Raw genomic sequence first — 14,964 nt, 5'->3', positions numbered from 1 at the left:
GTAAGACCGCAATCCAAATTGTAGCTTGTTACAGATCCCTCACCATGCCCCAAGATTCTCACTACACCTTTCTAAACATACTGGAAAATATTAAGATACAACCAATCACCCTAATACTGGGTGATTTCAACTACCCTGCCATTAACTGGGAAAACTACACGGGTACCAACTCCTTTTCCCAAAGGTTCATGGAATTCATAAATTCCAACGCCCTGGATCAACTAATCCATTGTCCCACCAGGGGAGCCAATACCCTAGACCTGGTCATTACCAACATGGGAGATAGATGCTCCACACCAATGGTCACCCCCTCATTGGTCAGGTCTGCCCATAAGTAAATCACCTTTGACATCCACATCCCACCCCTACCCCCCAGTAAGGAAACCTCCTTAAAAAATTTCTCCAAAGCCAACTTCATGCTACTGAAGTCAGAAGTGACAAACTTCACACCACCCACACAGATGGGATCTGGAAGTTCGACTGCAGAATCCTACACTAAGGCACTGTATGAGCACATCCACTTGTGCATGAATCGTGCCATCCCAAATAGTACCAAGATGCTCTTCTCCAAAAAAAGGAAGCCAATCTGGTGGTCCCCTGCTATAAACAAACTATACAACAGAAGGAAGAAATTGTTGCAGAAAAGAGGAAAATCCCAGGATGCAAAAAACTCCTTCACCAGCCTCAGTAAGGAACTGAGATCCCTCATAAAATCCTCAAAAGCTAGTTATGAAAATAAAATTGGCAAAGATTCCAAAGACAACCACAAGGAATTCTATAGTTATGTCAAGAATCTAAATGGCAATGCTCAGATCTGTTCTGAGCTACAACAGAATGGCATTAAAGATACTAATTCCAAGGATATTGCCAATATCCTGGCAGATCGATTTAGTGTGAACTTCACCCCCCTCTCACCCCCTAAAGGGCCCATCTCAATACCAAAAGATTGCTAAATTCCGATAATCACGGCCACATAGGTAGAAACCGCACTCTCCAAAACTAAGAATACAGCATCCATGGGACCAGATTGCATCCCAGGCTGTGTACTACATGAACTACAAAATGAGCTGGCACCTCACCTAAGTGTCATGTTTAATCATAGCCTCACCTCAGGCTTCGTGCCCACTGAGTGGCACACAGCTACAGTTATCCCACTCCACAAGGGAGGATCCGCCTTGGATCCCAAGAACCACCGTCCCATCAGTCTGACAAGCCTGATCTGCAAGGGCATGGAACGCATTATCATGGAACTTATAAACAAAGACATTGGCAACCTTCAAACACTGGACCCCACCCAGTTTGGGTTTGTGAAGGGCCGATCTTGTCTCCTGAATCTGATTGACTTCTTCTAATCGGTCTCCAGAGCTGTGGACAAGGGTAAGGTGGTCCACACAACCTATCTGGACCTCTCCAAGGCCTTTGACATCATCCCCCACTCTAGAATCATAGATAAACTTACTAAGCTGGGCATAAATCCCTACATCACTCGATGGGTTGCCAACTGGCTTACTGACAGAACCCAGACTGTAAAAGTAACCGACTCCAAATCCAGCTCCAGACAAGTGACAAGTGGATTACCTCAAGGTTCAGTCCTGGTACCACTCTTGTTTGGCATCTACTTCTCTGAAGCACAGGCCAACACTAAGGAACTCTGGCTAACAAAGTTTGCAGATGACTGCAAACTGGGAGCCATTATTGAATCCCAAAATGATGTGGATATTCTACAAAAAGGCCTTACAGAAACAGATGCCTGGTGCCACAGCCATGGGCTCAAGCTTAATGCCAAGAATGTATAGTTATCCCCTTTGGAAAAAAACATGTACCCATGAATTACCACATAGGTGGCAGGACGTTAAACATCGAAAGTGTGATGAGAGACTTAGAGACACAGATGAACAGTGGTCTCACTTTTGATAACCACATTGCCACAATAGTCAGGAAATCCTCCTATGTGGCACAACTCATCACTAAGGACTTTTCATCCAGAAAAAAGGAGGTCATTGTCCCAATGTACTCATCCCTCATTAGATCCATTATAGAGTATAATGCCCCGTTTGGTATGTACCTCATAAGACATCTGCAACATTTGGAAAAGCCACATAAATACCTTACTAAAAGAATCACAGACCTAAAGCAGATGCCATATGCTGACCATCTAGAAAAACTCCAGCTATACTCTGTGGCATATCATCTACTCAGAGGCGATCTCTGCTTAACATACAAGGCCATGTCAAACCCTGAGCTGTTGGACATGCTCCACTTAAAGAAATCCCAATCCTTCCTAGCTACATGATCTAGGGACCTAAACCTTGTCACCACAATAAACAGGACATGCTGGAGGGATAAACTCCTGTCCCAGGGACTTCCTATACTCTGGAACAAGCTACCCATCTATGTCAAGCAAAGTTCTTCATTAGCACTCTTCAAGGAAAAATCTTGATGAGTGGATGGGAAATAAGAAATACACCCTGGGAATCACTTCTGTGTCTCTGCTGGACAGTGGCACAGGAAAATAACTTTCTTGGGTGGCATAAGCTATGGAACCTTGCTGGTTAGGCTTACGCAGGCCCTTGGGCCGATAACCTAGTACCTACCTATGAACCCATGAACCTATATGTAGACAGGTTGACAATATGGAGTCACAATGGGTGACAGATAGTGGGATACTGTAACTATTCCTGTTTGTGCTGCTTGTGTTACATGGTTGGTGTTAGCAGAGATATTCAGACATGTACTGTTTTACACTGTGATGTATTATGTCATCAACTACCAACAGATATACTTATTTGCTCACAGTTATTTCCAGGGAAATACAAGATGAATGAAGCTGTATCCAGTGATGTGGTCTGCAGCCTACATATTCTTGCACACTCATGCCATTCTGGAGGGGTAGCTGCAGACACGTGCTGATGGATCTGTGTAAATGGTCCAGCACCTTGGTACTGTGGTGGTTGAGGATCCCCTGCTTGTACATCTATCAACATAACAGAATGGCCATATCCTCCTTTGGCCATACCTCTCAGCTGTACAGATTCACCAAGGTTACCCAGAGGCAGGGCTCATATATCTGGTCAGTTCCCCTTAACATTGTGGTTTATAAGCAGGTTTGTAGCCAACTATTACTAGGTTTGCAGGCAGGGGTAGTATGGGCACACATCACAGTTTCAGACTTCACACACTCCATGGTGTCCATGCTTCGACACCCCCCACTCTGTTATTCCATCCTCTTCCTAACATTATGCGCATGATATCTGCAAAGTATCCCTATAGTTGTCCCTTCATCCCAGCATTATTTAGGGGTTGGTCCACAGTTCATGCAGTAGGACATGGTGGGCATGCTACTGGGATTTGTTGACATGGCCTTGCATTTGTGTTCAGTGGACTGTGTTATGTTGTTATTTGGGACCCCATAAGATAACATACTTTGGCAGTACGGGTGAGGCACAGGCCTTTGACAGAGGACTGTAGGGCATTTGGTAGTGATGCAGGCCATCGGTAGCAAGCTAGTGCATTCTGTCACTCTTACAGTCCCAGGCTGCGAGTCACTGGATTCCCCTGGGGTGACAGGGTAAGTGTCCGAGGTGTTAATGGCAATAGTTCCTGTCCATATTAATCCATTGGTCTGGATGCTGGCAGGGTGCTACGTACAGCAAGGGTGGGACACACCTGCATAGGATACCTCTTCAGCATGCTGCATTCTGTGGGTATTCCCATACATTAGTGGGGGTCATGCTGTATTCATTCCCAACATCAGGGATATGACCTGTGATAAACCTGTGGATAATGGTGGGGGTGAGCGGAGTGCATGTGTGATATGGAGGCTTCTTGCAGCTGACTCACAGATATGCCTGGGACATTCCGCTTATGCTGCCTTGTGCAGGGACATAGGCAGCTTCTCATTACATCATAACTGTGCCTTTTGTGGTCTACCAGTGATTGGCCAGAATACATCAGTATTCCATACTACACAGACAACTAATGTGCTGCTAACCTGTGTGTACAATTCCAAAGGTGTGTGCAGTTGACAGTTACATTTTATGTACTCTGTCTAGGGTACTTCCACCTGTGTACTATGTGTATGTTTGGGCCCACATTCATGGCATGTCCATCTTTCAGATGGTGGCAGATATTGACATCTGAACAATGAGTATGGATGACTGCTGAATTGGGTCTTGCTGGGACACATTGTGGTTGGCACTGCAGTTGTAAGAACATGGCTCTGTCATCAACAGTAGTGGCCATAGGCCACCGGGACACAACCCTCCATGCCTACATGCTGACCACTTCCACACAATGTACAACATGCAAAAACCTAACACAGAGAGCCCTGCATATTGTACACATGCAACAATCTATCCTGTAAATTGGGCCAGCTCACGTAATCTGTGCTCCACTGTTATTAACCCCACTCATACATGTTACTATATTTCTACATGGGATTGTGGGGGGGGGGCACACCTGACAACTGTAAACATTTGCTATGACTGTACGGGTATTTCAGGTACTCTGTTGGCTTCCATTTCGTTTTGTATTCTGACCTATCATGCAGACTAGAAGCATATCAGTAGAGTACAGATCTTAGGTTTTATTGGCCTATATTTCAGTTTCAGACTTCATACCCTGCAGAGCTAACATACAACTGCCTGACCTGTTGTAGTCTGTCTGTGTAGATCTGGAGGGGGGCTGTTATCCATTGCCATTAATTGGAAACCTTAGCACAGCCTTTCTTTAAGGTCATCTACACCTGTCCTGCTGGCTGAGCTGTTGTTGGGTATATGAACCTCACTGACATGCATGTGTGTGTCCTATGGACACAAACTTGGGCCACCACATGTACTGCAGTGGGATTTGTCACCTTGTCTGGTACTGCCTACTTTGTTGACAGCAGTATTTGTTATGGATTCCATGCTGCCCATATAGGTGTCCACTATCTGCTGCCATCCCATTCAGCCACCCGATTCCCTTTCATGCTCACATCCATACCATAGCTACAACTAGCAGAACATACTACTCCATTCAGAAATTGATAGGAAGAGTGAGTTGTGGCTGTGCCAGTACTGAGGATGGTGCTGGAGGGCTGACTATGTTGGATGCACATAGTACACTCCCTATACATGGTAAAGCACAGGTAGTGTCATGTTTGGCATCCCTTTTACTGTATGTGCGAGTCAGAGAGAGGTGTCATTCTCTGGGCTCCTACTGTGTCAGTGTATGTGCTATGCATTGCCTCTTTGCCAAAACCTGGGCATACTCGGCACGCCTCCTTCTGCCTACATGGGCAGGCTCAGGTTTTTCCTCCGAGTCACTCTGTGCCTGTGCTGGCCTTGGCAATGGTGGGGGGCTGTGTGGTCCTGCCCCGTGCTGTTCCTGCTGCAGCTGTTTCTGCAGGATCATATTGTGTAGCATGGCACATACAATGAACATTTGTGTACATGTAGTGGGAGAGTATTGCAAGGCTCTACCAGATATGTCCAGGCACGGGAACTGTGACTTGAGCATCCCAAACACATGCTTTATTATGATTCTTCTTTGTGCATGTGCCTCATTATGGAGTTCTTGTTCTGGTGTGTGTGCATTTCTGATGGGTGTCATTAGCCACGGTTCCAGTACATAACCAGCATCCCCCACTAGGTGGCCATATAGGATGTCCCCAATGACAAATCTCTGGTACAGCTCTGTCATATGCCAGATGTGAGAGTCGTAATAGCTTCCAGGACTGCCAGCACACACATTCATTATAATTCCCTGGGCATCACACATGACCTGGCAGTTGATGGAGGGGAAGCCCTTGTGGTTTATGTAGACCCTACCCCGCTTGCCAAATGGTACTTTGATGTGTATGTGCATGCAGTCTATAGCACCCACTACCTCAGGGTATTCTGCTACTTGGTGGAAGAGACGCATATTGCTGGTCAACACCTCATGAGTGTTGGAGAAATATATGTGCTCACTGGCATGTGCTGATATGGAGTGCTTGTGAGATCGCCATGATATCCCCAGATGGCCTTTGGAAGGTTTCTGTGGCTAATATTCTTAAGCCTACACATACTTTGGTATCCACTGGGATGGGCTCCCCTCTTTTGGTTCTTTGTGTGAAGCGTGGCTGGCACAGCTCAACAATTTCCTGTAGGATGTCTCTGGTGACCATATAGCGCTCCACTATCTCCAGCTCATGTAGCCCCTGGTAGGTTACCCTGGGTCTGTACACTCTTCTCATTCTCCTCACTGTGGGTTGGTCGTCAGCATTCACATCCTCACCCATACTGATGTATGAGAGCGACAGCAGCCCCTACCATTTTGTTATTTTTTGTCTGATAAAACTTCCCCATCTGTGTACACTGGTGGTGTAGAGTTTGTGGGAAACACCAGAGTGAAAGGTGTTTACATAGTTTATAGTAGTGTGCTGGGCTGGGATGGGCTGCTACCTGTGTAATTGGCTGATTCTGAAACATTTCACCTGCCAGCTATGCTAGTTCTCCTTCATTGCCTTCCTACTGTTGTATTCCCTTCCCATTGCCTTCCCGTTTAAGCCCCAAAGCACCCCATGCATACCCAGTGCTCAGATGTGAACAGAGCTGCTATTTCCTGGGGGGTTTTTTTGTTTGTTTAAAATCCGGAGCACGGTACGCACATGCATTTAGGCAATGTAAACACTGCTAGGCAGCCTCACACACACCTCCTTCCTTAGCTGTGCTTAGCTAAGGGTAAACATGGGCCACAGAGCTGCAATAAGCTTACAGAATGCATAACCGTCCCCTTTATGAGGTCATCTACCTCTTAGGCTTGCACCATGGTGTTGCTGCACTTACATGGTTGGGTGCTAGCTAACACTGAGGGGAAATCTGTGATTCAGTATCAATCCCCTAATTTGCATAAAACTGACTGCTAATGCATGGTTACAACACTGACACTCAGCCTTCCCCCTTAGCAACCACTATTCAATGGTATTTTTGTCTTCTGTATGCCATTGACTATTATGGCAGAATGTTGATTTTGGTTTAAAGCTTATTTCCAGCTTTTTTTTAATTTTCGGGCTGATCCCGTTTGCGCACCGCTGCCCTAAGCTTAAACAGTTGAAATCGGCCAAAAAAAATAAAAGTTATTTTTTATAATTTTGCAACTATTTACAATGCTAATGGCCATATATTTGGCCATTGGCGTACCTACTACATTGAATACATGCTTTCTTTTGAGCTATCATGTCTCCGTTTTGTAATTTGCAGAAATGTATTCGGTTAGTAACTGAATACATTTCTGCAGGTTACACTATTCCTGCACAGACGCCTGCAGGCTTCCTGGATCACTAATTCACCTCATTTGCATGGTTTCCACCTGCAAATGGGGTAATTAACATACAGGAGCTGTGTCCATGCAGGAATAGTGTTGGAGATCTCGTGTACATCCCGGGAGCTCAGTCCTGGATCGCTCGTTGGCCATATTGCATGCCGCAGCTCTTGAACTATTCCTGCACACCATGCAGAGCTTACTGAATACTGGGGTGTAACTTTCCCATGTCCTGTGAGATCAGCTCCCTTCCCTCATTCGGGAGAGTGATTTTAAACATTCTTTTTGGAGATCTCTTAAGTGCCTTTTTTATAAAGAGTTTATCTGGGCCCTTGCAGGAGCATTTCAACACTTTCAGATTTCTTAATTTGAATTAAACTATTGTTTATTCTATTATTTCCTGCAGATTTAATTGGATGCTGGTTCTACTATTTGTCATGTAAAATCTATAGAAGTCAGATCTTGAGCTACATTTAATAAATAAAAAGTAAATTAATTAATTAATTAATTAATTAATTAATTAATTAAAGGGAAGTAAGTGATCCTATTCTGTAAATTGACAGCTTTGTGCAATGCTGGTGGGCAATGGCATCATCATGCATTCCTGTATCAGGTGTCCTGGGTGTATCTACAATATCCACATTTTGCAAAAGACAAACCTACACCAAGCATTTCTCAGTAAATGATATCACACAAATAAACAAACCATTGGTGAGTACAGCCCTAAAACATGCTTTACAATTAATTGATACAAACAAACAGGTATATACAGGACAACAACTAAGGATGTATTTTAATACATTTGTTAACTAAGTAAGCCAGGAGTACTGTTGACTTGATTTTGGGTTCCACGACAGGCAAAAGGAAGTCGAAGGAGTCAAATCCTGGGCTATGAGAAGGCACTCAATAACATCTTAGAGCCTTAGACTTTTGTGTTGTCAGATATACCTACAGCCTACCTTGTGGTTGGAGGCAACTAATGAACAGGGGTTTATGATTAGAGATGTAATGGTCTGCAGACTGATTGCCTAGTACTTACTTATGTCCCTATGAATAGTTGTGCCCTGTAAAAAAACAAGAAAAATAGCAAATGTCCTGAAATTTTCAGTTAACTAATATTTCTGACTTCCCCTAAATACTGCAGTAAATTAAGATTCTATATACCAAACACTTTACTGTGATGCAAAACAACTGCATTTTATAAAAAGAGAAAATAAGTTATTTATATTGTTTTTCCTGAAAAAAAACTCACTTTCAACATCCAAAAATAAGCCAACCCAGTCTAATCAGCTGACAGCTTTAAAACCTGTTAGACACTTCAGTCTACCATATTTTTTTAAATGATAGTATATCAAGCATCTACCCTCCCCCCCACCCATGTATTGCAAATAATTATAATCAGATGTCTGATCAGAACCATTTATTAGGCACTTTTAAAATGGATTCAAGGTGTTTGCCTCTAAAGCTTCATTCTCATGGTGAATGTTTTGAATTTGTTTTTCTTACACATAGCAACTTGTTTATGACTGGAACCCCAGTTGTAATCCTATTTATCTGTGATTGTAGAGCTCCAGCTGCAAGAACCAACAGGACAGATTCCTCATCTCAAACCTAATGAGTATCTGCCTTAAAAAAAAAATAAAAAAATATATATATATATATATATATATATAAATATATATATATATATATATATATATATATATATATATATATATATATATATATATATATATATCTATATGGGTCTACTTTACAAGACCGAACGTAAATTTCACCGACACCCAGTATACCGAGACTAAATGTCCGAAATATCTGTTTACCGACACTTGATATCACAAAGTTTCACATGGCCGACACAATCACTGCACTATTACCACTTATAAATATAGTTTGTTATATAAACATATAAATAGGGATATCCCTTTATGAATTCATGTAAAGAAACACGTAATGATGGCGGAAATTTCGGAAGCAACACAGGGTAGATGAACTATGGGTATGTATGGCAACTGGTTGTCCTCCGTCCCCTAAAAAATGGAAGCTAATCAAGAGGCATGAGCAATTTCTTACTGTGTTAAACAATAGAAAAGACTACAGTGCCATTGAATTTGTAAACAGTATAGCGAGACTGTTGAAAGTTTGATTTCTTTATCATTGCCAGTATGTATGTGATGAACTTTATAGCAATTCCTAAATATTAATAAATGATCCGGAACATGATCTTGTATGTTTGGAAACATTTATTTAAGAATATAAAAATGTTTTTGTCAGAGTTATAGCACAGTAGTGCAGGACATTATTTTACATTTCAAAGACATTACTGCAAAGTAAGTGGAAGCGTTTATGTAATACGTTTAATTTACGTTAAGATGAATATACGGACGTTCGTTTCATTTGTAAATCTACTATATTTGGGTTGAACTTCAGAAAATATATATTGGAAGAACAAGAGTTTCTATTACATTCTTTTCAAGCCGCTATGGTATTACTTTGTATAAGGGATTAGTGTTGTTAAAGCACACTACTTTACACAGTGTCGGTGAAGTGCACGTCGAGTTAATGGGTAGTCGGTCAACTTATTTGTCAGTCATTTTGGGGTCGGTAAACTCGGTGTCGGTGAAATGCACGTTCGGTCTTGCAAAGTAGACCCATATATATATATATATATATATATATATATATATATATATATATATATATATATATATATCTTTTTTTTTTTCATAATAATGGCCTGTTAAGGAGTTCTTGATCTACAGGCCACAACTGGTGTGTAATACTCATAAAAGTGCATAGCAATGACCTGGTAATGAGCAAATAAAAAAAATAATCCGTTAAGACTTTTGGGGAGGAGACTGTTGAAGTAGATTTCAAAGAGTTTTACTACAAATTAAATAATGGAAGGCAGGTAAATTCGAAAGCTTATTTGGAAGGTATTGCACAGTAATTTCCTCACTCATACATTTCCTAGTGAAGGAAATAAATAGATTGCCTTTTTTACATATTGGATTTATACTTTTACTGCTTATTACCTGAGTTACCTCAGTATATCCGTACAACAAAGAAGACAGCCTTACTGACCCAAGCAGTGAGAAGACCACTGGCAAATGTACTGACTGATTGAGATTATCCCCTTAACTGTCTTAAGGTAAGTAATGACACTCTTTTTAAGAAGATAAAGAGGGTTCACAAGCAAGGTCCATAACACAGAATTATACATAGTAAAGGTTACAACTACCAAAAGCAAAGTTTTCAAAAACAAAAATGTACATTTACTGAAGTAGGCGATTGCAAATAGGAAGAATTAGCCTCTGTAACATAAATTAAATTAGCCAAGAAGGAGCAGGTCCCTAATATGAGCAAAGAAATGATGGAGGCGAGGAGACTTATGAAAAAACGAAGACTTAGATTCATGGTTCAGAGTGAATTTGAGAAAAAATATCAGACTGACTAGACTACAAAAATAACCTAAGGCTATCTTTACAGGCTCGAAGAGAGATTACAGTACTCAAGCCACAGAAGGTGAAAAATGATATATGCTCCAGATACTAGCACTTGCATAAAAATGCATTTGTTTGTGTAATGTTTTTAAGCACAGAAACATCATAAATTAAAAATGAGAATTAGAACTATACAGCCATGTGAATTTGAGTATTATAAAGACTGGAGTGGCTAGACTGTACTCTACAGACATAGGGAGTCAAGAAGTGGTTGGGAAATAAATGTTGACACTAAGTGGATTATAGATAACTATTAGCAAATGGGAAACCACATCTGGCCAGGAGGCATCAGAGTAACTTTTGCCTCTAACTGCCAACTGTTTGACTGATGAAACATGCTAAAAGTACATACCAGAACTTTGGGCTGGTACTGTGCCACAATCCAGATTCACAGTATGGCAGACCTCACGTTGAAAAATTTTTGGCTATAAAAGGATTTGAGGATTGCTTATGTGGTGTCAGGGGATCTGAGATTAATAGACAGGATGTTGACCTATCCAGTGAAATGGATAACTTGCAAGAAATGTTCAGGCTGTGACGGTTTTCTGCATAGTAGTTATGGATGAGAAGTCCCAGGTCGTAGAGTTACTACATTAACGTATTCTTGACGAATCAGTGCAAGAGTAATTTGTAGGAATTAACCTTTGTTCAGTTTGTAAAGAGAAAATTGGAGGAAGAGGGTTCTCCTTGCAGGAGATTGACACAAGGCTTGGTTTGTGAACAGAATACATTCATGAATCAGTGTGTTTCACTTTGTATGCTGGAGCAGCTGACATTCCTGTAATCAAAGATGGAACTAAATACTGAATATTGTGCATATGGAGGAATTATATACCTATTAGGTATTCTGATGAAGGCTACGCTGTGCATAGCCGAAAGCGCTTAATAAACTTGTACTACAGATAGACAACCCTTTTTTTCTGGATTACAGCCTAGATATTTTTGATTATACCTATTAGATGTTTTAGATATTCCACTGACATTCTGAGATTCCAATGAACATAGAACCCATAAGGGTATATTATGTGCATGAAACATCAATTAAATCGAATCTGCCAGTGCTGAATTCCATAATGTAAAAACTGCGGAAATGGAGAAGAGGATGTTGGTAGAGAAATGTGGACAAAATTAGGTATCATTCTTCTTCAGGGGGAAAATTTTCAGCTGCAAGTGTGCATTCAGGAACAAATCTAAAAAAAAAAAAAAGGATTTTGACTTACTTTTATCTTTGCAAGATTTCACAGTGACATCAAGAGTGAGAAACCTGAAACCGAGACAACACCCCCTCTCTTGTAAAGTATTGAGAGCTAATGGTGCAATGCAATGGTCCAATAAGGAAACAACTCTGTGCTATAAATGTATATGGGATAGTCTATCTACATGCATTTTCTCCTAAATATTATGCTCTGTGGTGAAAGCTTCCTGTGGGAGGAAGAAAAAGGACTAGAAGCGCTAATAAAAAAATGCAAAACCAAAGACTGAACAGATGGCCCAGAAATGAAATGAGAGACAGACTTGCTAAACTAGAGGTTAAATGGGCACTTCATGGAAAAGGGGTAAGCTATCAGATATTAAGTTGTTGATTCAGTCATCTTTAACAAAAAAAGAAAACAGAGAAAACTTCAAAGCCTAAATTTGGTATTGCAGGTAATGGTTGATAAAACCAGTGTCTTTCTGATGCAGAAACAATCATTGTGCCATCTAAGGGGGCTCAAATTTTATGGCTATCATCCCCTCTATGGTACTTCAGACATAAAATGGTAAACAACAGTGCAGGTAGAGTGCATGCATAGCTACGCACATGAAGGAACATATACATGTACCTATACCTAGGACCAAATGCACACACACCTCTATCTATCTATCTATCTATCTATCTATCTATCTATCTATCTATCTATCTATCTATCTATCTATCTATCTATCTATATATATATCCATCTATCTATCATCCGTGTATACATCTGTCTGCAACTATATATATCTATCGGAGAATAAAATGAAGATGTTCAGTAATATATAGTATTAGTAAAAAGACATCAGTATTGTTACTTACAAACTTATTGTGAAATGGAAGGCCACTGTGCCAATGATGAGGAAACACTGTACTGAATGAGAGATTGATGATCTGCAGTATACCTGAATGTAGCCATCCTCCAGTTTTATAAGATGTGAAGATGATCCAGTCTCATTCTCAGTAAGATCAAGCAGATGATTCATCATCACGAACATATGCAAATCAAGCCATGACTTATGAACTGCTGCAGGGAATGTGCAGTGTACTGAGCGTGATTACATTCATACAATGTAATGTGTCAGGTACATCAGAGCATAAGAAAGGGTGCATAGCATGGTTGCCTGTGTACCACCAAAGTACTGATTATAACACACCAAAAAGTTTATTATAAAGCTTTCGGGTCTCACACCCTTCATCAGTACAAATAAAATGAGCACATTCTGCATTTAAATAGGAGATTAAAGGCGTGGCCAAGGATGAACACAGGATAGCAGCAGATTTCTTCAGCTCCACCAATTTCATTACACTGACAGGAATTAATTACTTAAAAAATTAATTTTTGAAGTAATTTTCTTTCTAAATATGTTTGTTTTATATAGTTCTTGAACTATATCTAAAAAAGAAAAAAAATTTTAACAATATTCCTGTCAGAAATCATTTTGGAAATTTTCCTGTCAGTTTATCAGTCTGAAATGAGTTCCAGTAAGACAAATTCTCAAGACTCCGGCATCAAGAAAGAACTTCAGTCTCTGATAACTATAATCCAGCAACTTACTGCTAAGATGGATAAAATGGATACTAAAACAGATACCTTCATAGAAAAAACTACAAAACAAATAGACTTGTTACATATAGACCTGCAACAACAGAAGATCCAGATGACAGGCATCTGTCACAGGAAGCTGTGAATGACATGGAAAATAGAATCCAAGAAGAGGAAATCAACATTGAGTTTCTGCTGAAACAAAATAAACATTTACAAACAAAGTTTGATGACCTGGAAAATAGATCTAGGCACAATAACATTAGGATTTTTGGACTGCCAGAAAATATTGAAGGTAACAATATTACTTCTTTTTTAACAACATGGCTCCCTAAAACTTTAGACTTACCAGAAGCATTCTCTTTTGGTAATGAAAGAGCACATGGATCTATAGCTAATACTAACTCTAACAAAAACTATCCTAGATCAGTTATAGTTAGATTTCTATCATCTTTTGATAAAGAGATGGTTCTTAAATCTGCTTGGGCTAAAGCTCCTGTTAAGATTAATGAGACAACTGTGCATTTTGACAATGACTATTCTTCCATGGTAATAGCTAAAAGAAAAGTTTTTCTGCCACTAATAAGGGAGCTTAAAAAAGCAAGTTTAAAACATATCTTCTGTTTCCTGCCAAGCTTAAAATCGTCCTTCCTGATGGTCCTAAAATTTTTGATGACTTAGACTCTGCTTTACTGTTTATCAAAAAAAAATAAGATTTTGGATAAAATAGAGGAAATGGAATGGGCTATTCCTTCATTAAAGAGACTGGCAACTGAAACTTCGTGGAAGACTTCAGAGAAGAAGAAGAGACTAAAAACAAATGATTTGTTCTATGTTTTTTTTTTCTCTCATCATTTTATTTCATTATTAATCTTTTTAAATATAGTTCCTGCATTTCCTGAAAGCCACAAATATTCTGAAAAAGATTTAATCAAAGTTATTCTCTGTGTGCAAAGAAATGTTTTGTTTCATAACCAGTCAAAATATCTGAAGAACTAATAACAAGCTATGATTCAATTTGTTTCTCTTTCTGAAAAAGTAAGGTCAGTAATTTGATGCATTTTTTTTTTTTTTTTCTTCTCCTTTTCTTCTTTTCTTTGTTTAAACAATGACATTCTATTTAGATTACGTAGTGGGTAAAGGGTGGGGGAGGGCAGGGAGAGAAGAGTAATGAAAATATGATTAATAGAATAATAACATATTTATTCCTTGTAAAAAGTTTATATGTTCTTCAAATGCTATTCCTAATTATACTTTCTTGATTATACTGCTTATGCTTGTTTGTAAATAATCTGTCATGCTTTAACTAATAATAATTAGAACTAAATAATAGTAAATAATATGTTTTATTTTTAACTCTATTAATATAAACAGTAAGTAATATTCCATTGTATATA

This window comes from Protopterus annectens, chromosome 2.part2, assembly GCF_019279795.1.
Source record: "Protopterus annectens isolate FY-2018-M chromosome 2.part2, PAN1.0, whole genome shotgun sequence".
Classification (NCBI taxonomy): domain Eukaryota; kingdom Metazoa; phylum Chordata; order Ceratodontiformes; family Protopteridae; genus Protopterus; species Protopterus annectens.
This window is presented reverse-complemented; position numbering follows the sequence as displayed.